The following is a 27984-nucleotide window of genomic DNA, read 5'->3' as shown; positions in this document are numbered from 1 at the left end:
CGCGGATTTGGAAAGTATGTCATGAATGTGTGTTGTCTATCAGCTGCAGTAGGCTATAGAAATGATTTAGTTCAATAGAAAGATAAAGAGAGATTACGATAATTAATGTTGGTAATGCATGTTATTCCGTGAAGAACTGTAAGCATTATAAAAAAAACAATTACTTATGTACAAGGATGTTTAGTCAATGGTAGCTATTAGAGATCTAACACGGTGAGGGCACTAAAATTTGATTCATAGGAGTTGTGTCCACCATAACTAACAGCGTTTGCAAGTTAATAATTTGACGAAAGCACTGTTAAAACAAGTTTACTGTATAGCTATATATGCTATCATTTGGTTTAGTAAGAGCGAGAAGACAACCACCAATATACCAAAAGATATTTCAGCGCATGCGTACCAATGCTTTCGAAGCCGTCGACTAAAAAATCATTACCTTAAGCATTTTAATGCAAACCGCTATTTAATTTTATAGATTCCAAACGCTATATATGACCACAAAACTTTATATCAAACTACTTCAAAAAGTATGATATACATTTTGTCACGGATCTACAGACTGATCTTACCGTATAACCTCAAGAAATCATAAAATTGCGGAGCCTATTGTAATAGTTCATGATTTTTGGTGAACCTTCTCGCAGTTGTTCATCATACGCATGCGCAAACGGAACAAACTCCTGAGCATCTATTCGGGTCAAGGTAATTTTGTTTACACCCACACTTAAAATGTTTGTTGCGAAACGATTATTTTTTACCTAAAAAATATTTTTTCTCTTAGGGAGCATTTTCTTTTGTTAGCATTCTAACAGTATATAGTTTGGCCAGTTCAATGTTTTAGTATTTAAGTGTGAAGTTCTGTATTTTCACAAAAAGATTTGAGAAAATACAGAACACCGCTATAAGGTTCATTTTTAAACTAAAGGGCGTACCTGCCAACTCTCACGCATTGGGCGTGAGACTCACGCAATCACCCCAAAGAAAAAATGAAAATGCGTGAGATTTTTGCCCCAATTTCCACAATTTTATATATACTATCATTGATACATCAATTGCCCCAAAACCAAATCTCACGCATTGGCCCACTCTTGTGTTGGCAGGCCTGCTAAAGGGGCAAGTCAGTTTTACAGAAATAAGAGCAAATACAGGGATCGAGAGTTTAGCTAAACGGCGAAAAGATATTAGGTGTGCATTTTATTTAAAAGCAGTGGAAAAGAACTTTACGGTCCCTGATTTTAAAAATACTATCAAGCACCACGACACTCGACAGAAAGCAGGTCTGTTTGTGCCAACAATCCGGACAAATGCGTTTTTTAATTCTTTTTGGCCGAGAACAACTCGAGACCTGAGAGGTTTTTAGTAAAGAATTTTTGTAATAAAAGAGTTCCCACACCTTTCCTTCTTTCTAGAAGGGTGTAGTGGGAAAATTTTAGATTAGATTAGAATGTTTGTATAACAACTCAATAGTGAGTATTCCCTTAGATGTGCTTTCACAAGATCGACGTTAATGAATCACTTTCCACGAAACGAGGTTTTATCCATAATACAACATCACACCTATTTCTCTATTTATCATTATTCAAATATGTAACGGTATACAGATTTTTATGTACGAGAATATTCATTAATGGTTGCATATTCCATCTACTACTTGGAAAAATAGTGTGCTGCCTAGCCCCAATCTGATAACCGTGTTGTGTGATTAATGCAATGAATTCACTTTCATGATAATTCCTACACAACACAAACAATGGATTATTTCTGCCCCTTTGACTATGTTAAGAACATGTAATTTTTTATCTCTGCGTTGTATAATCCTACTGAGATGGTCAAGTATTGATGACTGTCTGTAAGGTTTAGCCAAGCCCTTAATGCAAACCTAACTCTGCCAATACCAAAATAGTGTTCAATATTAAAGACGTATTTTGTTCTTAAAACCAACACCTTATTACACAAGTAACAAAATTCTAGAATAAGTCAGATTGATAACAATAATATAAGCTAAATAACAACTATACCCTTAGGCTTACACTAGAACAGCTGCAATGATCTTAAGCTCGGTCTTGTACGTCTATGATGCAATGTATGCAAAATAGGATGAGCAATTGTAACTGTCCTCTTTTATAGATGTCTCTATTAGCCTGTGAGTATATGTCTGGGTATTCAGACTTGTGTCTAAATGTTGGAGGGTGTTAGTATATGAGTGAACAATGTCTTCGGGTATGTCATCGCTCAGCTGTCGAGTAGGAGGTAATGCCATCATAATGTAATTTGCTTTTGCAGACGAAGTTGGCGCTTGTATACGTCAAAAAAATTTACTGGATTGGGGTGATTATAACTTCTTGTTATTGTGGTCATGCATAGCAGCAGCTGGTACATGTAATTGTTTCCAATTTCCTCTGGCTGTTCTCTGGGAGGTCCTTTGATGCTTCTTCTCTTATTGATTATTACTTTTACTGGAAGTTTCTAATCTGCTTGTGTATGGCTGTATGATGATTGTGTTTCTTTGATGCACCAATTGTTTTGTTTGTTGAATTTTGCGTATATCTATGATAGTCTAAGGAGTGGATCCCGCTGGCATCTGAGTTCGTTCATATTTCTATACATTTTTTCCTGCTGTTTAGGAACAGTATGCCATATCAGTGTCATCATTCTGTGGTAAGGCTGTAGCTAGTGTAAGAGTGTAAAGGAAATATATAGTAAAATATAATTAGAGCAAAATATTACAAAGATGAAAATATCTTGTAAACCCTGCATCATCAATAGTAAAAGTTAATTTAGATTAATAAATCCGATGCCATAATAGTAATCAGAAAAAATCTTTTCGACTTTAAACAATGACAATAAAATATTACATGGAATCCTGTGTAAGAATATGTTTGTTATTTTTTCCATGCAGTTTAGGCAAGTGTCTATTGTCATTTCAAAGGTCAAGTGTTACTGTCACGCAGTTTGTATTGTGCCTCCCTTGGTAAAGTAAATGGGTCTTCCCGTGTGTCGGTATATACAGGCAGCTGGTGGCATGGGTAATTCGTGGCAAGCTGTAGTTGTCAGTGTCCATGGTTGTAAGGAAGCTATATCTTGAAGCAGAAATTTCATGTAACATTATAGCAAAACTTGGAATGCCTCTAGAAATTCTAAAGTTACAAAATAAAACTTTTTTCAAAGTGAGTTTATTTTCTGTTACATGACGTGTCCAATTCACGATAAAATCCATTCTTAAAAAACAAAAACGGATTTTCATTTCATCAAAATGAGGCATGCCACTTGTTTATTTACAGTGGCTATAGACAGTTTCTATCGCCGAGCTAAGCCATCCAAAGTGAGGTTAGTTAAATTATTATCAATCAGCCACTAACTGGAATTAATAAAAATCATTACGGCACTTTATCTGTCAAGGAAATGTAAATTTTAGCGTGTGGTGAGCAATATGTCATTACCGATAATACATGACCAATCACTAGTGACTTCAGTAACTACTGTCCTTTTAATTCCAATCGCATCTCGTAAAAAAATGGCAATTCCATCATTAGTCGATGCCGTGGTAGCGAAGTTGTTAAAGGTTGACTTGCAACAAAATTCACATTACAGCTATTTGGTATCAAAAGATTCACCATGTCTTACTCTGTTGTGTTGTAGGTGCCAAATATGTGGACATGTGATTACAAGCTCCTAAAAAGCTCAAAAATGAAAAGCCGCCGTAGAGTGGAATCCGTTTATTTATCTGACGTAGTCATTACAGTTTGGTTATTGTCTTGTCACGTGATGTTCTCATGTGAATGGAAAGGCCAATAAAAAGCTCACTATAAAACTTATCGTAGCGCTAGTTTATTACAAACACTTCTGGTTTTACCGAAGACCCCATATCAAATATAGATACTTGCTACTTGACAGTTTTGTTTCGGCATTATCTAATCGTCAAGTCGTAATCTGATCATGTGACCCAATACTTCACAAATAATTTTTGCAGCACTTCGATTATCACAGGTGACCAACAGGCTCGTCTTGACTATCAGACAATGATATGTACTCCTTCAAGGTAAGGTTAAAAAATTAAATGTATTTTTATGGTAAGTTATAAGATATCACTGCTAAAAGTAACAGCATTACGGTGACGATAAAACAGACGCGTAAGAACAATAGACATGGTTTTATTGAATGCGTGAAGTATATTTGTGAAAATATTTCGACGAATAAGGTTGCATGAAAGTGTAAACAGAAACCATCTCCCACAACTACGTCACATTTGAGCCGTTTTGGAAAGAGAATCCAAACTACGGCAGTCTCGTGTGGCTGCGACTAACTGTTCGTTTTTTTAGCTTTTAAGAGCTTGTAATCGCATTCCCACATATTTTGCACCTACAACACAACAGAGTAAGACATGGTGAATCTTTTGATATCAAATAACTGTAATGAGAATTTTGTTGCAACTCAACGTTTAACTTTCGTAAGAAGTTGGGTTAGGTATATTTGGTAGATACGATGTTATAAGGTGCGTCTAAAATTTTAAAAGTAATATTAATATGTACTCACTTATTGTGTATTGACATTCTGTTGTCTATTTGCATATGTTGTAGACTCAATGAGTTAACCCAGTAAATGCTCTCAGGGAGAAATGCGCCATCAGCAAAAGTGAGTGAAGGGACTCGGACAGAGGGCAAATCAATATGCCAGATAAAACTTTTTTCTGTTCCCAGTAGGGTCGCAAGGGTGGCCACCCTTCTCGGGTCCAGGGGGCGGGAACATGCCCTGCTGTTGGCAGTGACTGCCCAGGTTAGGTACGTTCTTCATTACTTGACGTGTGAACAAGCCTTTCTCAATCTCCACCTTGTTTGTATTGATATTCGACGGTGGCTCCACGTTGTTGTCCTTAGGCCACAACCCCTTTTCTTCCTGCCAGCCGAGGAAAGGAGTTTAGATGGTGATGATCTGATGGAAGGGATAGAATGTTGGCCAGAATGCCTACAGGGTATCTGTAGGTGGTACATCTGCTGTAGGCTTGGTAGTTGTAGCTGTTTGACCAGACAGGATGTTAGGTGTGAATGCACCAATAGTGTGTAAAAGATTACTATAACCAATCAAGTACAGTACGCGCTCCTACAGCGTAAATAATCTGTTCCGGTAGCGTTTACGAGACAGGAATTTTATGTTATAAGAACAGTAAAATACATGTAAATTGTCTATTCCATTCCAAGATCTCATCAAACTCACCACTTTGGGCATTTAGATAGGAAAAACTTGACTTAATTTTTTTATTTTGTTTGTACCGTAACTACAGCATTATCAGTTGGCATCGACAACTTTTCTCTGTTTCATGATCAATCTAACTGGTTTTATAGACCATTATTGAGGCAATTCTACAATAACTTGATGAGGAGTGAAAATTTCCGACTTTCATTTACAACGATTTGCTTATATTTTTAAACGGCAAAGTGTATTCTGCAAAGTAAATCTAATAACAAATGTTTTATACGTTTACACCAAAGTAAAACAACAAAATGTTTTTGCAAAATGGTATTACATGTTCGTCGTCTATCAGTATCCAGGGGTCAAGGTTAGGATAAAAGAGAACTTCCGACAATACTCCAACTTGTGACATTCGGATTTGTAGATCGGCGCTGTAACGCCTGCACCAATTGATTGCCTTTGTATTTATGAACAATGCGCAGCTACCCTATTCTCTGTTTTGGCGACACATCTGGCGATCTATCACGACAAAGTACAGTAGATTGTTGCTAATGTTGTATATATAATGTACCTGTATAGCACGGTACGCGCATCGTTTTGTTTTTCCGCAAGTGCGGCGAGATATATTAACGTTCAAGTCGAATGTGAGCACTCGCCTGACTCGACACTTTACGTTATATGGAATTTTTATGTAGTAGGAAGCAAAAACTTTACATAAATTTTTATGCTATCTGGAATTTATGTTATAGGAGGTATACGTTATAGAAGCGTTCAGTTATTTATGCAAGTGCAAACTTGGACCGCTTCTGATACCACTCCATAGTTGTTAGGTTGTTCAGTGCTCTTCAATTACAGTAATTTGGTGTAAGAAAGATTTACATGTATGTCGTAATTCCTTGTTGTCATGGCCTAATTGCTTCTGTCATTTGCTATGTTTCCATAACTCACATAACTGCTATGTTTCCATAACTCACATAACTCGCTATGTTTCCATGACTCACATAATTTCCATAACTCGCTATGTTTCCACGACTCACATAATTCGCATGATTCGAATACTTCAGCAGTTGAATTACGCCTGGTTTCCATATGACAGCGCAATGATCGTGCGCGGCCCAGTGATCGTGCACAATGCATTTCTTGGGCTGCGATGCAGTGTTTCTAGCCTGGGCGTGGCTCTCTTGGGGGGTGGGGAGGAGAGGGAGAGAGAGCCTGGGACACATAGCGACAAAATGTAAGATAACTTCTGCAAAACAAGCGACATATGTTATATATGCCGCTCAGACTGATACTAATGGAAGCGTGTCGTTACATTCAGATCTCACGATGTATTAGAAAGTCTATCGTCACGGTCCCGTGACTGGATCTAGTAAAAGGCTCTATGTTTTTGATAGGCTGGGTAGTTACGTAATACCCCTTTGATAACAAAACGATGAGAACCATAGGTTACCATAGGATTCTCTTGCGTTTTCGGGTTTGCAGTTTCATTTCTCTGATAAAAAAACTGGAGCGATTCAAAAATCATCTATCAAAGCTAGGCATAGTCACACTGAGACCAGAACAGTCTCAAGCTTTACCACATATTATTGCAGGTTCTGACCAATTTATAGTTTTTCCTACTGGCTTCGGAAAGAGTATTTGCTTTCAGATGGCACCGTTTTGCAGTGGTAGGTCCGAGTTGTTCATAATAACTGTGGCGAGTAATCATAATACTCGCAAGTAAAATAAAACTGAGTTTACTTTTTACTATATAGACATTTCTTTACTAGCAGCGCGCGATTCATTTTTGTTGTTCTGTTGCTATTCGTTTGCTATATTTGTATTGTTATTGTGAAAATTTTTTATTTAATTGATGTAATTTTTTATTATAAATAAATCAAAACATAATTAATTAAACATATGAAATAATATAACTCTCGTGATTGATTTATTATGCAACCAACATTTCATACTTACCAACCAGCATTTATTTGCTGCCAATTCATATTAAAATAATACCTAATACTCGCGTAGATCATAAATAAGACCGTCACATGATACTCTCTCTCCCCCACTCCCCAAGAGAGCCATGCCCATGCTACAGTGTTTCCATAGCACGCGTAAGCGCCATGCTTGCATTGGACAGGGTGGGTAATGTCCTTACTTTTTCGTATGGGAGACCGATTTCTTCGGAAACAGCCCTCCGTTGCGACCTTGCGCTGTCCAGAGCCATTGAGTGTAATGGCTTACACAATGGCTTACACAATGGCTTACACACATGGCTCAATGTTTACACTCAATGGCTCTGGCGCTGTCATATGAAAACCAGGCTTACTCTTTCGTACGGGAGACCGATTTCTTCGGAAAACAACCCTCCGTTTGAATTGTGGGATATGTTGAAAAGGTCGAGCGGTGTATTGTGGGATACATCATCGCGCGCACCCGCGCCCATCACAAGGATCCATTCTGTTGGATCCTTGTGATCAGCGCACGCACGTCGGGCGATTGTCTTGCGTTGACATTTCCACATCACAACCGGCCTATGCACGACGTCGTGTGCCTTGTTGCGCGCCTTGCGCTGTCATATGGAAACCAGGCTTTAGTTTGCAATCGAGCTTTTCAATGAACACCTGCTATTGAAAATTTAACGCCAGCTCTTGACCCCTTAAGTCAAGTATTAGCCTAATTAATGACTAGATATAAATAGTTGTGCAGTCTTGTCAGGCTAAGCTTAGCAGCAATCGTTCGGAACTGCTGAAATTGAGACTGCTGAAATCGAAATAAAAACGACTGAAGTGTGAAAATGTTTATAATGAACTAGCCGCGATAATCTAATCCGCATGATTCGTAAATGCCGCTTCCATGATTTGCAAGCCTGATGGATTCGGTAAAGTTTATCGGATCGCAAAACTCGCTTAGTTTGCGGATTCATGCCGTTTCCATGACGCGGATAACTTGCGGGTTGGCTCAAATTTGTGAATTATGCACGTCATGAAAATGCAGTGATTATGGGGTCAAGGTAATCCTTGATACACTGGGAGTACATTCAGTCCGTTTTGGTTTGGAGGCCATTAATGAAACTTGCGTAACTGTTAACCTTTTAAAGTGGGTTGAGCTTGTATGTCGTCATGAGTTGTTGAGTCGTCATGAGTTGTTGAGTCGTCATGAGTTGTTGAGTCGTCATGAGTTGTTGGTGGGAAAGGCAAAGTCAATGATAGGTCCTTTGGTACCACAGGATTACTTGTAATGGTCTTCTGGCGAGCTTTCATTGTGCCTTTCCATTCTTTCACAAGCAAGCAGAGGAGAAACTTGTGCTCTCTATTTCTTTCATCGGTTCTCATTGTGGGTCTGCTCTTTACCCATCTCTGATACGCTAAGTTTATTTCTTCCCTTTCTCTTTAGGCTGTATAGAAATGTTTGTATATTATGGTTAGCTGTGTTGACGTACAATTTACTCTTATTTTTTCGGTCTTCAGCCCTGCAATATTATCGGTGCACCTGCTTTGGGGCTGACGCGCAATGCACCCCGTAGGGGACATCAATGTCCCGGTTACTCCTGGTACATAGACCTTTACTCAGTGGTGTTGTTCATTTCTATCACTGCCTCGTATCTTGTGATAAATCACTTGCCTTTGATACTAAACACGTAATGGGAAGGAGGATAGTCATTCCGGATTTTCCCATTGTTGCTGACAAGTGTTTAAAATCGTAAGCAGGCGTGTATATATAATTAAATTTTTGTAAGTGTTTTCTTGTGGATGTTTTAGCCTTTATTGCTGTCTCGCTTCAGATGTGAAACTCGTGGTAGCCTTGTGCCAACAATCACAACGACACTCGTGGCGGTGAATATGTGATTGTTGTCCCACGTCCAAACACGAGCGAAGCGAGTTTTTTTAGGAGCTTTATGATAAATGCATATGTGCACACAACTCCCAAAAATTATCCATCAATGGCCATAACCTAACCCTTTTACCGAAATCCCATCAAAAAATTTAACCATTTTTGTGTGGAGTTGTTTAAGTATAATAATGATACAAAACACACATAAACCTATTTAAATATGTTACCAAGTCTTTGAAAATTGTCGACAATATCTTAAAACTTACCCATCTGATCGGAATATACATAACTAGAAAGATTAATTTGGCCTAAAACCGTCATTAAAACCTTACAAGCCTTTTTAATTAAAATTAAGACCAGCCAACAAAACGCCCCTAAATCCACGCGACCGAGAGTAGAACCATAAAGCCGTGCGCATTTCACGAGAAAAATGTGCACATTTCACCAGTCTATTGCATTGTCCAATTGCCAAAGGTTTTTATAATAAACGTAGACCGTTTGAGGCGGAGACGGTAGACCGATTTACAGATACGAAAATGTGGTACACAGTTTATCAGCCTATGTTTTTTGTCCAATTACCGAAGGTTCCATTAAATTATCTAGAACATTAGCCAAATTTCTTTACATTTTATGTACAAGCTAGAGCCGAACTACAATGCCCCTTTATGGCAAGAAAATTTCATTATTTTCTCCAGTTTGCAGAAAACCTGCAGACACACGTGAATGCTAATGCTTGCTTTCTGTTACAGATCGCTGTCAAAACCATTCTACATTCAACACAATCAACTTTCAATCTGTGTATATTACACAGCAGCTTGCCATTTTACTTCTAATATTGCATTTCTCCTATTGCAGGGGAGAGATGTAAACATACAGTCAAACATGGATAACTCGCCCTCGGATAGCTCGAACACATGGTTAACTCGAACGGTTTTGTTTGGTCCGTTCCCACGATAAATTGCTTCAGATAACTCGACCTCAACTTCGTTAACTCTGTTTTTTGCCCAACGGCTACCGAGACGGTTGTTATCGCTTTAAAATATCATTTTATTCCAAGCCATAGAGATAAACTTCAACTTTTAGGAGTTCGTAGGCTTCGTTATCACCACCATCGGCAAAATATTTTTGTCAACAAACTTTCCAAAAGTTTGGTGAATTTTGATTTTTACCAAACATCCGCTTAGCGATGGTCCTTCGAAGGCAAGGAAAAGCGAGGTAACCTTCGCATGAACTTCCAAGAAAAATTGACAAATTGATCTTGGTTAAAACGCTCAAAAGAAAAAGATGTATTATTTTCTTCTGAACATTTCAACAGAGATCAAGTTTTGCTAATTTTAATCTGAAAACGTCCTGGCAGTCACATCACATAGAACAACAAACAAATCTCAAATGATAGAAAGATCTCTATACTCTCTGATAAAAAATGTTTAAACTTTAAATTGGAAGCATTTAATTTGAAATAAGCCATTCATCATTTTGATTTATATTATAGTTTGTATATGTACGTGTATCTACTAATAAATACATGGACTTATGACAGTGCTCTGATAACTTGAACACTCTGATAACTCGAACACTTTCACTCGGTCCCGTGAAGTTTGAGTTATCAATGTTTGACTGTTTAATCTTTTCCTTTCATTATTGCTGTTTGTTGTACATAATAACACCCAGTACATTACAGCTACCATTGCAGCTACCATTGCAATTCTCCTATTGCATTGCAGTGCCATTTGAGTGCTAATATTGCATTTCTCAACCAGCAGTACCCTTTCTTTTTTCCATTATCACTTTGGTCGTGGGCTGTATGTATAACAGGGGAATTTCTAGTAGTTATCGTTATTGTTTATTGTCGCTGCTGTAGAAAAAATAAATTGTCAAGTCTCATCTAGTCATGGTCTGTTTAACTCTTTCACTGCCGTAAACGCATTTATGCGTAGTCTTTGATCAACTGCCGTAGACGCATTTTTGGGATTTTACGGTATTGACAGTGTTGTCCAAAGATTTTTCTATAAAATTAGTTTAAAATCACGAAGAAATTTTAAATTTTTGTTTGGGAATTACCAAATAAACAACGAACATTTTTTATTTCTGACGTTCGAACTTTTTAGTGTTATTATGGCTTTCGTAAGTACCTCCCGAGTTAGAAAACAGAGAATTACAAGTGTTGATAACATTAAAGCCGATTCAGATTTTCGCGATTACACAGATGATTAAAGTAGCAGCACTGACTCTGATGGTGGTGAAGGTAATAGTTTTGTAAGAGTAAGGAACATTTTAAAGGATCGTTTTAGCTTCGTAACGATCGTAGCTTCACATAGCTCTAGCAATGCACATAGTATAAATACATTGAACTTTTTTGCATAGCACTATTTGTTAATATGTTGGCAAAATAAAATATATAACAAAAATTTTCTAGATAGAGGTTAAACATTGCATACATATCATAAAGCAAAATCGGCAATTTTTGGTAAATTGGCTGGCATTAAATCGATACCTAAATTTGTACATGGATGGCAGTGAAAGGGTTAATCATAGTCCAGGTGGAGTTAATTTTTAAAAAGCATCCGTTTTGATCCGAAATTCTTGTTCCGTTGTGGAGGTAAGGAATGCAACTCATCGAAGTATTGAAAATTTTTTATTTTCTATGCACTTAGGCTTCGGACTTCTGTCGAAGCTTTTTCTTTCGTTCTTGGGTTGGTGATTGTGTTTTGCTCTAATTCGTTATTACTTGTAAGTGTCGTGGTAGAGTTTCACACCTGATTCATCTGAATCCATGTCCATTTCTGTTATCAAATGACCATTTTCTGTTTCAGGTGCGCCATCATACGAATCTTCATCAGACCTGGACATTTTCTCTGGAAACTGGGAGTGTCCTTTTCTATGTGTTAATAACCCAACATCTTCTGCTCTCGTGTCTTCTGATGTGACTGGCTCAAGCTGTTCATTAGCATGGTAGGGCGTTATCTCATCGTACTCTTTTTCCTTATCCTGTCCAATTTCGTCTTGTTCGCTCTCCGATCCTTCTGGTGAGATTAATTCAAGAGATATGTCTGTCTGTTTTTCTCTAATCAGTGATCCAAGGTGTGGCTCAAGCATGTTGAGGTGGAGAGTGATGGCTAGCTGGTCTGGGGGATCACAAGGTTGTATAGTTGCGTTTGCCTATGTGCGCCTCCTGATCACATGGCCATCTTTTTATCTCCATCAGTTTTGATGACTTGTTCTTATAACTTCTCTTGTCATAGTTGAGAGCGTAGTCTCCTACTTGTAGAGGACCGGGTGTAGTCTTCTGGTCATAGTAGCTCTTCTGTTTTATAGCTTCTGTTTTTTTGGCTTTTCTCTTTTATGTTAGCTCGAGCCTTTTCCCGTCTTTTTTACTTGTGCGTACGTACCATCATCTGTTTCATTGGCCTCGGGTGATGGTTTTCTCAAGTAGTAGAGTAGTTTCCTCTCTCTCTGCACATCAATAGTGAGCTTAGTGAAGCTTGTAGAATTGGGTGCTTTGCTGAGTCGTGTGCGAGTTGGCAGAATGTTATGTATCGAGGCCAGTCTTTGTGGTTATCCTGATTGGTGAAGTGTGAAAGCGTGTTAGCTATTGATTTGTTGCAACTTGCCTCTTTGTCTGTGGTTGTAGAGGCTGGTGAATCTGTGCTCTTCTCCTAGGAGTCTGTTGATCTCCGCAATCATTTTACTCATCAAATCTTTAGCGCGGTTGCATAGTAAAATATTGAGGCGTCGTATCTATGCTTTTGCAGCTGTGGTGGCGAGCTGGTCTTCAGTCGGAATAATTGCTGCCCATTTAGTGACAGGATCTGTAAACACGAGTATGTTCTCAATGCCGCATGTGTTCTCTGTCAGGAGTCTCTGAAAGTCTTCTGGCAGCGCTTCAAATGGTGATTTTGTCATTTGTGTGTCATGTGGTACTCCTGTAGGTATATAAGGATTTTTTGTTGTCGACAGGAAATACTTCCTTGGATATAATCTTTCTACTTCTCATGACATAGCTGGGAATCAATACTACCTCCAGGGCTTCCACAAAGATTTCATCACTCCTGGCGGTGCATCACCGTCAAACTATCATGTATGGCATAAAGGAAAAGTGGTTGTTAAATCGCTCGTACGGCGGACAATAATTTATCACCTTGCTTTTGGTAGATGATTTCTCTTTTTAATATGAAATTCTCACTATTAGTTACCAACCTTCGTCATTTCCCTCATGCTGCGAAAATTTCAACTTTTCCAGGTATCTCGAGATAGGTCCTAAGTAGAAGTCTCTCTTCTGTTAATCTCTCATGTCAGTCTCTACCGTAGATGATGGTTAAACTGTACTGGTGACTATCACGGCTCTTGATAATGCATATGTTACCTTGTTTTGACTACCTGTCCTGTACTCTACTTCCAAGGTATAGTCTGAGAGCTGGATGGCCCATCTTGCAAAACATTGGAGCAATTTCGACGTTTTCAGAATATAAGTGCAGGTCGCATTATCTGTGAAGATTTCGAAAGGTACATTTGTCAGATACAGTCTGTAGTGTTTTACTGCTGCTACTATGGCATACCGTAAGTCCTCATGCTCAAGCCGCGCGGCTTGTCGTTGGGCACAGCTTCTGGTTCAAGGTAATAGACCGCGGCTAAAGTCATTTTTTAAAAACTTACGTGGGGCTCAGGGCGGCTTCTCGATAAATGTGGTCTCTGCTCAGCTTCTGCGTTATAACCATAGAATCGCATTCATGATACACTTTTATGTACGGGGGTTTTGGCGACCTACTCGTTTATTTTCAAGATCATGTTTATGGAATACTTTAGACTAAAAAATAATTTGCTTCTCAACTGCGAAATGACCAGATTGTTTTTCGAAAATTTATTCAATTTATATTTCATCATATTATCACCGGTATGTTTTTTTTCTAATTTTCATTAAAATATGGGATTTTTCTTTCAGCCGAACGACAGACAGAGGCAAACCGAATAAGCTAACCTCACAATCTTATTCAAATTATCAGTGAAGATTTTATTTAGTTTGATTTCATGACATTAAATTTGTTGGGTGTTTTTTTGTATTTTTTTTAAAATAAAGTTAAATTCCAAACAAAACTTCTATCTATGAAGGTGATGAGGTATGTTTAACTCACCACAGTCATAGGTTATTAACACCTTTTCATTCTTGACCGGCTTCTTTCCATAAACATGAAGCCCTCTAACAGCGCAATAAAAATCTAGCTGAGACATAGCAAGTAAATTCTTGATGCAAGGGTTCAGGAATTTTAATTCGAACTTGGAGGTAAAAAAAATTGTTTTCTTATGTACTGATGTAGCCTGTTTTCTTATTCAAGAGGACGGGGGTATAGCGAAACCCGTCTCAACACTCTCGCTCCCGAAGGGGTCAAGGATGACAAAACCTCGGTCTTTAGCCGAGGTCTGTGGGCATATGCGGCTTGTTGGTAAGGGCGGCTAGATACCACCGACGGCTTGTTCGAGGATTATTTTTTCCTTCGTGAGTCATCTGTTTTTGAGCATGAGGACTTGCGGTATAGCTCTTGTTCACATGCATCCCATTTTTTCTCTGCTTTATTCAGTGTTCTTGAGTAGAAATATGTCGGGGACTCTTTTCCATCGGCTTGTTTCTGAGATAGCGCTGCTCCAATATTGGTAGATGATGCTTCAGTTGCTAGTATGAACGTTTCTTGGAAATTTGAAAAGCTTGGCATAGGAGCTGTAGTGATATGTAACTTAAAAATTAGCATGGCTTTTTCGCATTTTGCGCTCTATTCAAACCCTTTGTCTTTGTTTGTCAGCTGTGTGATTTGTGCAGCGATCTTTGAAAACTCTTGTATGAAAGTTCTGTAGTAGCCGAATAGACCTAGTAGTCCCATAGCTTCTGTTTTATTTTTAGGTGTAGGGAATTTCTCTATCTTCTCTGTGTTAGGGCGCGACTGCTCTACGCTCTTTTGATACGATGTGTTTTAAAAGGACTATACTTCAATCCAGCAAACGAAGTTGGGTGAAGAAGTTTCTCAGCATTTGGATGTGTTCTCCAAAGGACGATGTCATCAGCCAATCGTCCAAGTAGATGCAACTGCTGCCTTCACTGATTGGGTTAGCCATAATAGCTAAAGCTAGTCTTATGAAGGAAGCTGGGCTGCTTGTCATCCTATGTGACATGGTATTGAACTCGTAGCAGCCAAAAGGGGTGATAAGACTGGATTTCTTTCTTGAGTCTTTGTGTAGGGTAATTCGGAAAAAAACTTGAGCATAACTCGATTGAACTAAAGTATTTCTTTCCGTGCATAATCTTTATGGCGCTGTTAATTGATAATATTGCCATTGACTGTTTTACGGTGGTAGCATTGATCTTACGGTAGTCCATGCAGAATCTCTATTTGTCATTTTTCTTTCGTACTAAAATGGCTGGTGGCGTCCATTTTTCTGAATTGAGGGAAAGGAGACCCTTTTTCTTGCATTCAGTCAATCTGTTTTTTTATTTTGGGTCGTACTCCAACTGGTATGTTATAGGGCTTGCTTCGTATAGGTGTGGTAGCTGGTAGGGTTTCACGAAGTGCTCCACTGTTGATGTTCATCTGAGTTCTGTGATTCCTTCTCCTGAAATGTATGAAAATTCATCCACGGGTTTTCTCAAGTCTTCAAACTGTTCTTTCATCACATTCATCTTCATGAGATTCAGCTGTTTACTTCGGGAGGTTGGCATCTTTCCACTACTTCGTGGGCTGTTGGTTCGCCAAGCAATCTCAACTCAAATCATTGTCTAGGCTTTCGAGGTCCCAACTAGTGTGTATTTTTTTGCCTCGTATGGTGTGTTTGTGGGATTCATGACAGAAATGATGGTCTTCCCTTCTTGAACTCAAGTAGTTGATTTGCTGATCATCAGTATTTGGAGGAAGCGTAAAGGAGTTGGCGCTTTCTTCAAATAAGCATTATTTTCCTTCACTGTTGCCGTCTATGATTGCCACTTCTATGAATGGTGCTATTTTAATATTGTTGCAGGTATATACAGAATTACTGGAGCAGTTCTTTCCCATGGGGTGGGTGATCCTCTATTGATGTGCAGAGTACATCGATCGAAATTGTAAGTAATTATACAATAAGTAGGAGTCTGCTCCTTGGATCTGTTCCTAGAATTACTTCATGAGATATGCCGTCTGTTATATAAAGTTTGTGTTTTCCATTCGCCTTCAATATTCAAAATCTCTTGATGGTCCAATGATGTTTAAAGCATATTTGGTTACACTTGTAGCCTGAGATCACCGGCTTGTAAATGTAAACATAGTTCGCGTGCAAGTCTCATGTTCTTCAGGTTCATGGTAGGTCTATGGTAGCTCCTGCGTCTACGAGTGATGTGCAGATAAACCCGTTTATTTTTGCAAACTATGGTGGCTTCTGAAAATTTCTTTTGAAGCATGGAAACGCTGTTAACTTGTTCTTGAAATTTTTGTGAAATTTGAATGTCATATGTTTGTGAAAGATATTCATCCCTCGCTCTCAGTCATTCAGGTTTTTCCATAGTTGCTTGCCATTGTGGGTATTTAGGTATATAAGATCTGTACAAAGGGTATGTGGTGCATAAGTCTCTTGTTGATGTTAATGAATTTAGGTCTTCTGAATTCGGATTCGTCTACTCCTTCAGTTATTGATATCTAATTCTATTGCTGCTTCGGAGTCTATGGCGTTCACTATGGCATTATTTATTGCTTTGTATATGTAACAGCTTTTTGTGACACCTCCAATAGCGGTAGATAGTACTATCAGTGGGAGGATGGTGTTGCAAGCGAATGTTCAAAGTTTATATCCTGGAGCCACCTGTCTTTCTTGAATGTTTAAAGTTTATATCCTGGAGCCACCTGTCTTTCTTGAATGTTTAAAGTTTATATCCTGGAGCCACCTGTCTTTCTTGAATGTTTAAAGTTTATATACTGGAGCCACCTGTCTTTCTTGAATGTTTAAAGTTTTTATCCTGGAGCCACCTGTCTTTCTTGAATGTTTAAAGTTTATATCCTGGAGCCACTTGTCTTTCTTGAATGTTTAAAGTTTATATACTGGAGCCACCTGTCTTTCTTGAATGTTTAAAGTTTATATCCTGGAGCCACCTGTCTTTCTTGAATGTTTAAAGTTTATATACTGGAGCCACCTGTCTTTCTTGAATGTTGAAAGTTTATATCCTGGAGCCACCTGTCTTTCTTGAATGTTCAAAGTTTATATCCTGGAGCCACCTGCCTTTTTAATAAAAAGCTAAATAGTGATGAGCCGAATATTTTGTCTCTGCTTTATATTGTGTTGTAATGTAGGATGTTGTGGCAGCTTGTAATGATTCCCATGGATTCTAGCACTCTCTTTTGTCTATGGTAGATAGAAGTTTGTTAACTGCTCTGTAATCTTCTGTGTTTGACCATCCTAATATGCTCGTTCTGCTGAAGATTGTATGTATTTGTGTGTATTGCATGTCTTTGTAGAGGCTGGCTGCCAAGGCGCATGTCCGGAATGGTCAAGTTGGTGATCTCCCTTACTAGCATGATGGTTTTGTTCGGAAAATATTTGGAAACATTCCCCCCCCCCAGCACTGTCCCTCTCATCCTCCAGCTAACTGTATATGTCTCTGGATGTATCACACTGTCTTTTGGATTGAAATATTCAACATTCTCTGTTCCTGCTATCTTAATTTTCATTGCAATAAATTCTGTGCAATTATACTCTTCCATTGGCAGTATGACTGTGGTTAAGTATGGTACAAGGGTAGACTTGAAGAATCTCAAGGACTTACTGTAGCAACAACGTTTGGCTTGCCCTATAAATATCTTGTGTTGGGCGTTCTCCCAGTAGCGTGGTAGCTGCAGGTAGAGTTTCAGCTAAGTTATGGCAGGCGTAGTAGTCTGCTGACCATATTAGTTTTTGGGCTAACTTAGTTTGCGGCTAGGAAAGTGCTTGAAACATTTAGTTGAGTATGTCGGAGTTCGCCCCTGTAGCAAATATATTTATGCCTTTGGTATGTAAAGTTACAATTTTCCAAAGAGACTTGATGTTATAAGTTCACTGCTGTTTATTTGTGTGATGCTAAACAAAGACCGTGAAATCTGAAATGCATGCATGTACAGTGATAATAATGTGCAATGATACAATATGATATAGTGTGCCATAATATAATGCATGAGTAAAGACACAAGAAATAACTCAGCAAGTACAGAACAAATAGCACAATAAACAGCAAATATGTGATAGCAGAAGTAAACAGCTGTTTTATATAATATTATGTAATTTACCTTTGCTTCTTCGGATAAAATGTAGTAATATATATGTAGTAGTTAATATTATTGACTAAAAGTGGAAATAAACAAATAAATTGTAGCCTTCCATTACGGGCTCTAAAAACCTACTGACTAGGGCTGACAAAACACGCAGGACCGGCCAAGGGGTAGAAGCTGGACATGAACTCGATTGGTCAACAGGTGATGACACCACTCCCATGTCCAATCATACCTAGGCAGCACAACAACTGTCAGCAAGAAAGCCCGTGAACGCAGCAAAAAACAGCTATTCCTAATACCTAAAAAACAATTAGCCTCTGTCGATCAATTATTTTACTGTAGATATTGGCTATGATGAGTCGTACGATAACAAATGTGGTAACTATAGTTTATTATTGAAGAGTACAATTCTTACACCTACTGCTGATAGTGTGTTATGTACTGTAAAATTCATCAAAATGTTAGTCAGGTTTGTAAGAAACTTGGTCGCTAGGCCTTGTTCAGAAAGCGAAATGTAGGAGCAGTTACAATCTCTGCGAATCTGGACCTGCTTTATAGAATGCTAAAGCTAGGTCTTGTTCCTTGAAGACGAAGTGCGAATCGAAATATTCTCCAACATCGAACCATGGTGTGTTTTGACAGGTTTTGATCAGGTCCAGGTACCAAATGGGCGTTGATCCATCCTTTACTTCGCAATGCCCTTTGTTGTATTTACAGTGGCCAACATCTCCAGCTATACTTTCGAAATTGTCATGTCTATGTTTCTTGTATAGATGGTTCTACGTAGCTGCATTGGTTTGCGCTGAAAATTCTCATCTGACAGCATCACGCATATAATGCATTGGTTGATCCGTTCATGATGTACACTCCACCTCCTCCCCGTAAAACACCTGCTCCGCATTTCTTTTGTCTCACCATCTCAGTGCATTTTTTTTTGCTTTCCGTATGCTGCTTAATGTCCTCCGTGTTTTGATAGCTCTGAAGAACGATATTTGTGTCATGACATGTGCTATGAACTTTGTACATTGATAAGCAATGGTTGTTTGTTTAATCATGTTCATCTGATGGATGGTAAAATTAATTTTCTGTGTGGTCAAGTCGGTCTGCTTGCATGTATCTGTAGAGCATTCAAATTCCTTCTGCATTGCAAGCATTTTTGCTGCTGGGTCAGAAGACTTCATCCATTATCAGGCCTGTATTCCCTGGTTGCAAGTTGGGGCTGCAAATGTTAGGCGACTAGCTATGAACACTTGGGGGTTTAGGGGGCGGTGATAGTCCCCCCTCTTCAACGGGATACGGGGCAGTGCCTCAGACCAGTTAGAAAGCTTGACCAGTTAGAAAGATGACCTTTTAGGCATCAACAACCCTCAAAAAATGCATATATGCAACCAATTGTAAGCATTGAAATCTACATAAATATATTGCTTATGGTTCATGGTAGGCAAAACCTTTTCTTTATTCAACAAACGATATAAAACTCATGACAATACAGATTTCTGTAAAAAACATTGAAAGAACAAGAGCTATTACTTCTTTATTGCAATAGCTTTTGTTCTGTCAATGTGTCCATGGCAGAAATCTTTCACAACTGATTCTGTATCTACATGTATTTCAACATATTTATATATGTGTAATATGAGAAGATTATTTAGACGAGCCTGCCTGATAGTGCTCCTCATTGCTGTTTTGATTTGCTTCAATGCAGAAAAGGATCTCTCACTCATTGCATTAGTGGCAGGCAAAACCAATACTAGATTAGTGAGCCTCATCGCTAGTTGCACTAGAGCGCAACTAGCGCTCGGAATTAGGTAGTAGTTGGAATTTACAAGTGAATGAGCTTAGACTGCAGTTTTTAGTACTTAGCCATTAAAAATTACTAAAAGATTGGGCGGCTCAGCCGCTCCAGGGAATGCGGGCCTGTCCATTATAATAGTGTTGGTCAGAGGAGTGGGGGCCTCTCAGTCCGAAGTCCTCTCGGTGGGTCAACTTTTGACACAGGCTGCTTTCTTTTATCTGTTGGATTGTTTTTTTTCACCTTTCTTCATTTCATACAACTGATATGGTAAATTCTTCATCCATCATGGTCCAATAAGTCTAGGTTATAGCTTCCCACCTTTTCCTTTAAAGAATGGTTTCAGTCGGACTCGGTCTCCAACTTTGAACAGTGGTACAACCCCTTCCTCAGCCCTCGCCCTAGTTTGTCGCGCTCGCAGTAGTTTTCTTGTTCTCTGCATTCGCTCTTGTAGACCAATGATGTACTCATTCTCCATGAACACCGGATGGTCAACAGGGTGAAACACATCCAAAGGTGGCATTTATTTAAATTCATAGTTGATATATGTTTTAGAACTTCATTTTTATGATGTAAGTTGACATTGAAGGTGTGTGCTCCCCTTATTGGAGAAATTTGTCGATACATCCCAATATTACCATGGTTACTGTTCAGAAGTTAAATTAAAAAGTTAAGTCTAGTTTTTCCTATTTGAAGAGCCAAAGGGGTGAATTTGTAAAGATCTTAGAATAGATTAGGCGATTTACGTGCATTTTCCTCTTCATATACCGTAAAATTTCTATAGCCTAACGTAACCATTCCTGAAACGGATTATTTACGTTGTATATGTATGTAGATATATTTGCAATATGTCTACTTTACGTATCGTGAAGCCTCTATCTGAACACCACCTTTATTGGAGCGCCACCTCTAATATATAATAGATTGCCACTTTTACATTTTTTGATCTTTACGAATCCATAATAAAAAGTGATCTGCCGAAAAGTTTCCATAAAATGATACTAATAATGACTCGGTTACATCAATAACAATTAAGTCTTTTATTGTTGCTGTAGTGTTGCAAGGGTTTTAGTGTCGGCGTACCTGAGAAAATCGATCATCACAATCATTACAACTACATTTTGATTCGAAGTTAGCTGGTCTAAATCCGATCATTGTCTTCAGGTTCATCCCTAATGTGGTTTACAACCTGATCTTAAGAGTTGAAATGTTTAGACGAATGATGAGAATATTATTCAGGAACACTGTACACGTACGATGTAATGGCAGCCATTGTTATAGTGTATCGAAATCAGTTTTTTAACTACAAAGCTTTACGGTTTTTTCATTTAAACTTTGAAAGCGACACCATTGAAACAATTATATCCTGGCATTTGAGCTGGGCCTAGAAAAACAGCCCTGAAATCTGGGTTTTTATAAGAATTCGCATATAAGCTGACCCTATAAATCTTAGCATACCGTACGTACCTATCAAAGCATAAGGTTGCGAAAGAAAAGTGGCTTTTTTAGGCTCAGCACAAAACGTTTCTGACTGGGAAGTAGTTGAATAATTAGCCTATCATATTTCCGCTTAGTCGAAAAGAAACAATCATCTGTTTGCATTGAGCCGATGGAAAACATGTTTGCATCTCTTGCTGACCTCAGTTTCGCTTTGCAAAAACACTTTTTATATCTATTGCTTCCGCCACGATCAGATGCATTGCAGCTACGAAATGCACAAAATGCAGACTAATGAACTCCTGATGATTATCTATTAGGCAATAGTAGTGACAGTGAGTATTTATTTTCAACAGTAATAATATGGCTATAAGTGATAGTAATAGTGATAACTTGTCTGACTCGGAACATGCTTAACTTGCCATCTGCGGTACTATGAGGACAAAAAGTGTCTGAACCCATTCTGCAACAAATTTATGGCCTTTTTATGGTGCCAGGGAGCATCATCAAATTTTATGCTAATTAATTTGTTCAAATGTTATGACAACTCATTTGTGTCGATGTTAAATATTTTGTTTTACGGAATATTTTTTGTATCGTTAAAACATTTGTTTGGCAGCAAAAGAGTTAATGATAGCCATTATTGTTGTGCCTATATCACTTTTAGTTTAAAAGAAGCAGTGTAAGACAGTCATTCTCATTTATGAGTAGAATCAGAAATTTCTTCAGTATAATATATTTTTAACAATACCAGGAAACTATTTATGCATGTGGTTAGTCATACATATTATCGCTTGCGTTTTATGCATGCGGCATGCATAAAACGCAAGCGATAATATATATGCCCAACCAGTCACAGACTGTTATTGCTGTCATAGTGTACTGTTACCAAACAAAAGCTGCTTGGCGTGGGTTTGCACGCTCTTACTGTGAGAACAATAGCTGGACAGAACAAGGCTAAATGCACTGCATACGCAGACCTGCCAACCCAAGAGCGGGGTAATGCGTGAGATTTGGTTTTGGGGCAATTGATGTATCAATGATAGTATGTATAAAATTGTGGAAATTGGGGCAAAAATCTCACGCATATCTCACGCATTCTCATTTTTTTTGGGGTAATTGCGTGAGTCTCACGCCCAATGCGTGAGAGTTGGCAGGTATGTGCATACGTGCATTTTTTTCACAGAATCTTCACATGCAGCTTTTCTTCAAGTGCAAGCCATCGCTGCTGTATATAGCAAACTATAAGAAAAAAGGCTACGAGCCGCATGCTTAGCATGGTTCGAGTTATAGTTGATGAAATTATGTTAGCATAAAGCCTTTTCATTTGCTTTCAATCAGAGCTATGCTCGTATTAACCGGACTTCATAGTTTTGTAACTTTTTTTGCGTGCTAGAATTGTCTTATATGCAGGGATATACGATAATAACTGTATTTGTCTATCATTTTACTCCAAGTACTTCCTTGTTTAACTCAATCTAATACTTGGATGTATATATGAAATGGTTTAGCAAAAACACTGAGGCCGACAGCATTAATGTTGCTCTGCCCAAAGAAGAGTGTAATATATAGACAACATTAGCATCGCTTTTCCCATAAAAGGGTTAAATTTATTTTTTTAATATTCTGACAAATTTGTCGAAAAATAAAGTGCTATCCTCTATATGAACTTCACAGTTAATACAACGCCCCTATAAAAAGGGTTATAAAATACAGAGCCATGGTGCTCAAATAGAGGTTTTACATTAGCTGTTATGCTACATGTAACTAACAAGGGATGTTGTTTATCACAGGCTGTTGATGTCAGATGTTACTCATGTAGTGGATGGCCAGCCATGTCATACTACACTGGCTTTTATGTGAGACCAGTTCTTCAGCCCAAAGCTGTCCTAGTTTTGATTAATGTGAAACTACAGTGCAGTAAAATTCCTAGGTACGATTACCTCGCTTGGAATTTTCAACCAAATTCGAACAAGTATTTGACTCTACACTTGACAATTATCAACACATAACATTCGACAGTTCTCGAAACATTATAGTTTCATGAGTGAATGTGAAGAGACCAGCAAATACCAAAGATGAAATGTAGAAAAATGTAGGAAACTAATAAAAATGAATAAGACAATTTAGTTTAGACTTTAGCAAGGTAAAAAAAGGTTATACCCTACATCTCTATCACTACCTCTATTTCTGACCTTACACATAGCTGAATTTCAACATCTGTTGATTTGTGTGTCATCGATGTAGGGTAAAAATAGAAACATCACTAACATATGTGACTCATATTCGTTAGTCATCTCACAATATCCATACATAATTATATTGCTAGTTTAGTTGTATTTCCTTATACAATTATTATATCTTAGTTGTGCGTAAAATTCATGATTGCTTGTTCCTTCGCATAACCTGAAAGTATGAAGTGATTGCTTGTTCCTTCATAAAACCTGAAGGTATGAAGTGATTGCTTGTTCCTTCGTAAAACCTGAAGGTATGAAGTGATTGCTTGTTCCTTCGTAAAACCTGAAGGTATGAAGTGATTGCTTGTTCCTTCGTATAACCTGAAGGTATGAAGTGATTGCTTGTTCCCTCGTAAAACCTGAAGGTATGAAGTCAAACAAACTGTAAACCTTCATATTAATGTGACTCCGCATGTTGTTTTATTTTTTATTGCTGTAAAATTTGTGAAATAATACTTCAGTGGAATTCTGATATGTAATATTTCATCTGCGCTTCATATAGAATAGCAGCTAAATGGTTTCATTAAAATTAAATGTACGTATACAAATAGTAGCATTAAATATGTGATCACAAAAAATTCTAGTAGATTTTATAAGAAAATTTATATAATTTTTTATGATTTGAGATTTTGTTTGTTTTAATTGATCAATTAAAACAATCAGTCAGATCATTATGACTGCCAGGATGTTTTAAGTGATCTGACTGCCAGGATGTTTCAAGTGATCTGACTGCCAGGATGTTTCAAGTGATCTGACTGCCAAGATGTTTCAAGTGATCTGACTGCCAGGATGTTTCAGGTGATCTGACTGCCAGGATGTTTCAAGTGATCTGACTGCCAGGATGTTTCAAGTGATCTGACTGCCAGGATGTTTTAAGTGATCTGACTGCCAGGATGTTTCAAGTGATCTGACTGCCAGGATGTTTCAGGTGATCTGACTGCCAGGATGTTTCAAGTGATCTGACTGCCAGGATGTTTTAAGTGATCTGACTGCCAGGATGTTTCAAGTGATCTGACTGCCAGGATGTTTCAAGTGATCTGACTGCCAGGATGTTTCAAGTGATCTGACTGCCAGGATGTTTCAAGTGATCTGACTGTCAGGATGTTTTAAGTGATCTGACTGTCAGGATGTTTCAAGTGATCTGACTGCCAGGATGTTTCAAGGGATCTGACTGCCAGGATGTTTCAAGTGATCTGACTGCCAGGATGTTTCAAGTGATCTGACTGTCAGGATGTTTCAAGTGATCTGACTGCCAGGATGTTTCAAGTGATCTGACTGTCAGGATGTTTTAAGTGATCTGACTGTCAGGATGTTTCAAGTGATCTGACTGCCAGGATGTTTCAAGGGATCTGACTGCCAGGATGTTTCAAGTGATCTGACTGCCAGGATGTTTCAAGTGATCTGACTGTCAGGATGTTTTAAGTGATCTGACTGTCAGGATGTTTCAAGTGATCTGACTGCCAGGATGTTTCAAGTGATCTGACTGCCAGGATGTTTCAAGTGATCTGACTGTCAGGATGTTTTAAGTGATCTGACTGTCAGGATGTTTTAAGTGATCTGACTGCCAGGATGTTTCAAGTGATCTGACTGCCAGGATGTTTCAAGTGATCTGACTGTCAGGATGTTTTAAGTGATCTGACTGTCAGGATGTTTCAAGTGATCTGACTGCCAGGATGTTTCAAGTGATCTGACTGCCAGGATGTTTCAAGTGATCTGACTGTCAGGATGTTTTAAGTGATCTGACTGTCAGGATGTTTTAAGTGATCTGACTGCCAGGATGTTTCAAGTGATCTGACTGCCAGGATGTTTTAAGTGATCTGACTGTCAGGATGTTTTAAGTGATCTGACTGCCAGGATGTTTCAAGTGATCTGACTGTCAGGATGTTTTAAGTGATCTGACTGTCAGGATGTTTTAAGTGATCTGACTGCCAGGATGTTTCAAGTGATCTGACTGCCAGGATGTTTCAAGTGATCTGACTGTCAGGATGTTTTAAGTGATCTGACTGTCAGGATGTTTCAAGTGATCTGACTGCCAGGATGTTTCAAGGGATCTGACTGCCAGGATGTTTCAAGTGATCTGACTGCCAGGATGTTTCAAGTGATCTGACTGTCAGGATGTTTTAAGTGATCTGACTGTCAGGATGTTTCAAGTGATCTGACTGCCAGGATGTTTCAAGTGATCTGACTGCCAGGATGTTTCAAGTGATCTGACTGTCAGGATGTTTTAAGTGATCTGACTGTCAGGATGTTTTAAGTGATCTGACTGCCAGGATGTTTCAAGTGATCTGACTGCCAGGATGTTTCAAGTGATCTGACTGTCAGGATGTTTTAAGTGATCTGACTGTCAGGATGTTTCAAGTGATCTGACTGCCAGGATGTTTCAAGTGATCTGACTGCCAGGATGTTTCAAGTGATCTGACTGTCAGGATGTTTTAAGTGATCTGACTGTCAGGATGTTTTAAGTGATCTGACTGCCAGGATGTTTCAAGTGATCTGACTGCCAGGATGTTTCAAGTGATCTGACTGCCAGGATGTTTCAAGTGATCTGACTGTCAGGATGTTTTAAGTGATCTGACTGTCAGGATGTTTCAAGTGATCTGACTGCCAGGATGTTTCAAGTGATCTGACTGCCAGGATGTTTCAAGTGATCTGACTGTCAGGATGTTTTAAGTGATCTGACTGTCAGGATGTTTTAAGTGATCTGACTGCCAGGATGTTTCAAGTGATCTGACTGCCAGGATGTTTCAAGTGATCTGACTGCCAGGATGTTTTAAGATTAAAGTTGACAAAGCTAAAGTTAAAACGTTCAGAAGAAAAAGATGTGAACAGACTTGCCCAAAATGCCACCAGTAGTTGCACTTCCTGTTTATAACTCTCGTTATTGACATCGGCTATTGCTTTCAAGTTTGCAGTGTTTATCTGCTATTGCACTAGCCAATTTCATGCTGATTGTTTGTCTCACTGGCCGAAAATCGCCTCGTGGACAAAGAGTAAATGCGCCCAAAATCGAGTTGGCCCAAATATAAATTTCTGTCAGGCGGTGCTCGATTCATGTACAATTTTAGACTGATTTTTAAATTGAGTAGCCAATGAAATCATTCATCACAGCAAGTCTCGGCTGTAGACAGGCCAATTGTCATATCACGGTATCACATCAAATAATAAGAAGGGAAACCTTGTGAAGTAACACTTCAAAACAACACTCATTCATCCTATAGTAGTTTGCAGAAGTTCCTATCACTCTAGCCCTGGATGGAGTCTGCAAGTCAAGAACAATACTATCCCCAAGCTCCTCTAAAGTCTCTGGTAGCAAAAAGTGTAGATACCCAAACACTTTTTGGGGCTTTAGACCAATTCCTTCTTCTGGTTCGGATTACTGATGATGCCTGTTGCTATGATAATTGAAGCATAATGCTGTAATCAAAGGGCCGTCCTGCCGATAGTTATCCATTATTAGTATATGAACTGGCTAGTGCAAAATAATTGGTAAACTTGCTAAAATGTCTAGGAAACACTTCATAAGAAACAGTCAACAAAGTGTAATGCTTGACTCACTAAAATATATCAGCTAAAGTTATTTCACCCTGCAAATAAAAGCTGGTGAAATCGCTCACTCTCAGTCCAAATTGGTCCTGATGTGAACGGGAAAATTAGCCTGATAACTCCCAGAAGTCATTCAGAGATCGGCTGAAAAAAGTCCTGTTTGCAACATGACCGAATGCAGTTTTACAAGCCTCTATTAATATATATGAATCTCCATGTTTATTGTTTGTTGGTCTGTCATTTATACGACCGGTTATAGCGATGAAGTTTTAGGAATGAAAAAAACACTTTGTACTGGAAGTAAACTCGGAAGCCCTGGTTCTGCAGACAGGTGTACTATCCTACTTGCCATACTATGGAATAATTGAGTACATACCTATTACACCTGCCAATCTTCATGGGTGATTGGTTGAAGTACGCAGCTTCACGCTTCATTTAGTACGCTCTGATGATAAAAAAAACACATGCCCAGACATTCCCAAAATGCTTTAATTATATGTATACCTAGCATAAACTTGAAGATGTGATTGCGTCGGAAAGGTCAATCAAATGAAATTAAGACCAATAAAAGGCTGAAACATCAGCTACAATTTGATGTTATTTTTATTTTTGTAGACTAAACTTGTCCAGAGATATACGCATTTGAATTGGATCAGTTTTTGAAATGCTCAGATTCGAGAGGCTGCTTTATTTGTGACATATACATTGATACATATGA

At 38.5% G+C, this 27984-nt stretch overlaps 1 long non-coding RNA gene across 3 annotated transcripts; it reads left to right on the top strand.

The window, feature by feature from the left end:
- The first annotated feature begins 604 nt into the window (after positions 1–604).
- LOC137389834 (uncharacterized) lies at positions 605–17699 on the top strand. 3 transcript variants are annotated; one of them, XR_010978082.1, is made up of 6 exons: positions 605–702; positions 4578–4778; positions 13407–13509; positions 14897–15099; positions 16006–16087; positions 17469–17699. It is a non-coding gene; the product is annotated as an uncharacterized lncRNA (long non-coding RNA). The 3 variants fall into 3 exon arrangements; XR_010978080.1 differs by lacking the exons at positions 13407–13509; positions 14897–15099 and adding an exon at positions 11820–11958; XR_010978081.1 differs by lacking the exons at positions 605–702; positions 4578–4778 and having other exon boundaries at positions 12328–13509.
- Positions 17700–27984: the final 10285 nt, after the last annotated feature.

This window comes from Watersipora subatra, chromosome 3 (genome assembly GCF_963576615.1).
Source record: "Watersipora subatra chromosome 3, tzWatSuba1.1, whole genome shotgun sequence".
NCBI classification, from domain to species: Eukaryota; Metazoa; Bryozoa; class Gymnolaemata; order Cheilostomatida; family Watersiporidae; genus Watersipora; species Watersipora subatra.
This window is presented reverse-complemented; position numbering and strand designations above follow the sequence as displayed.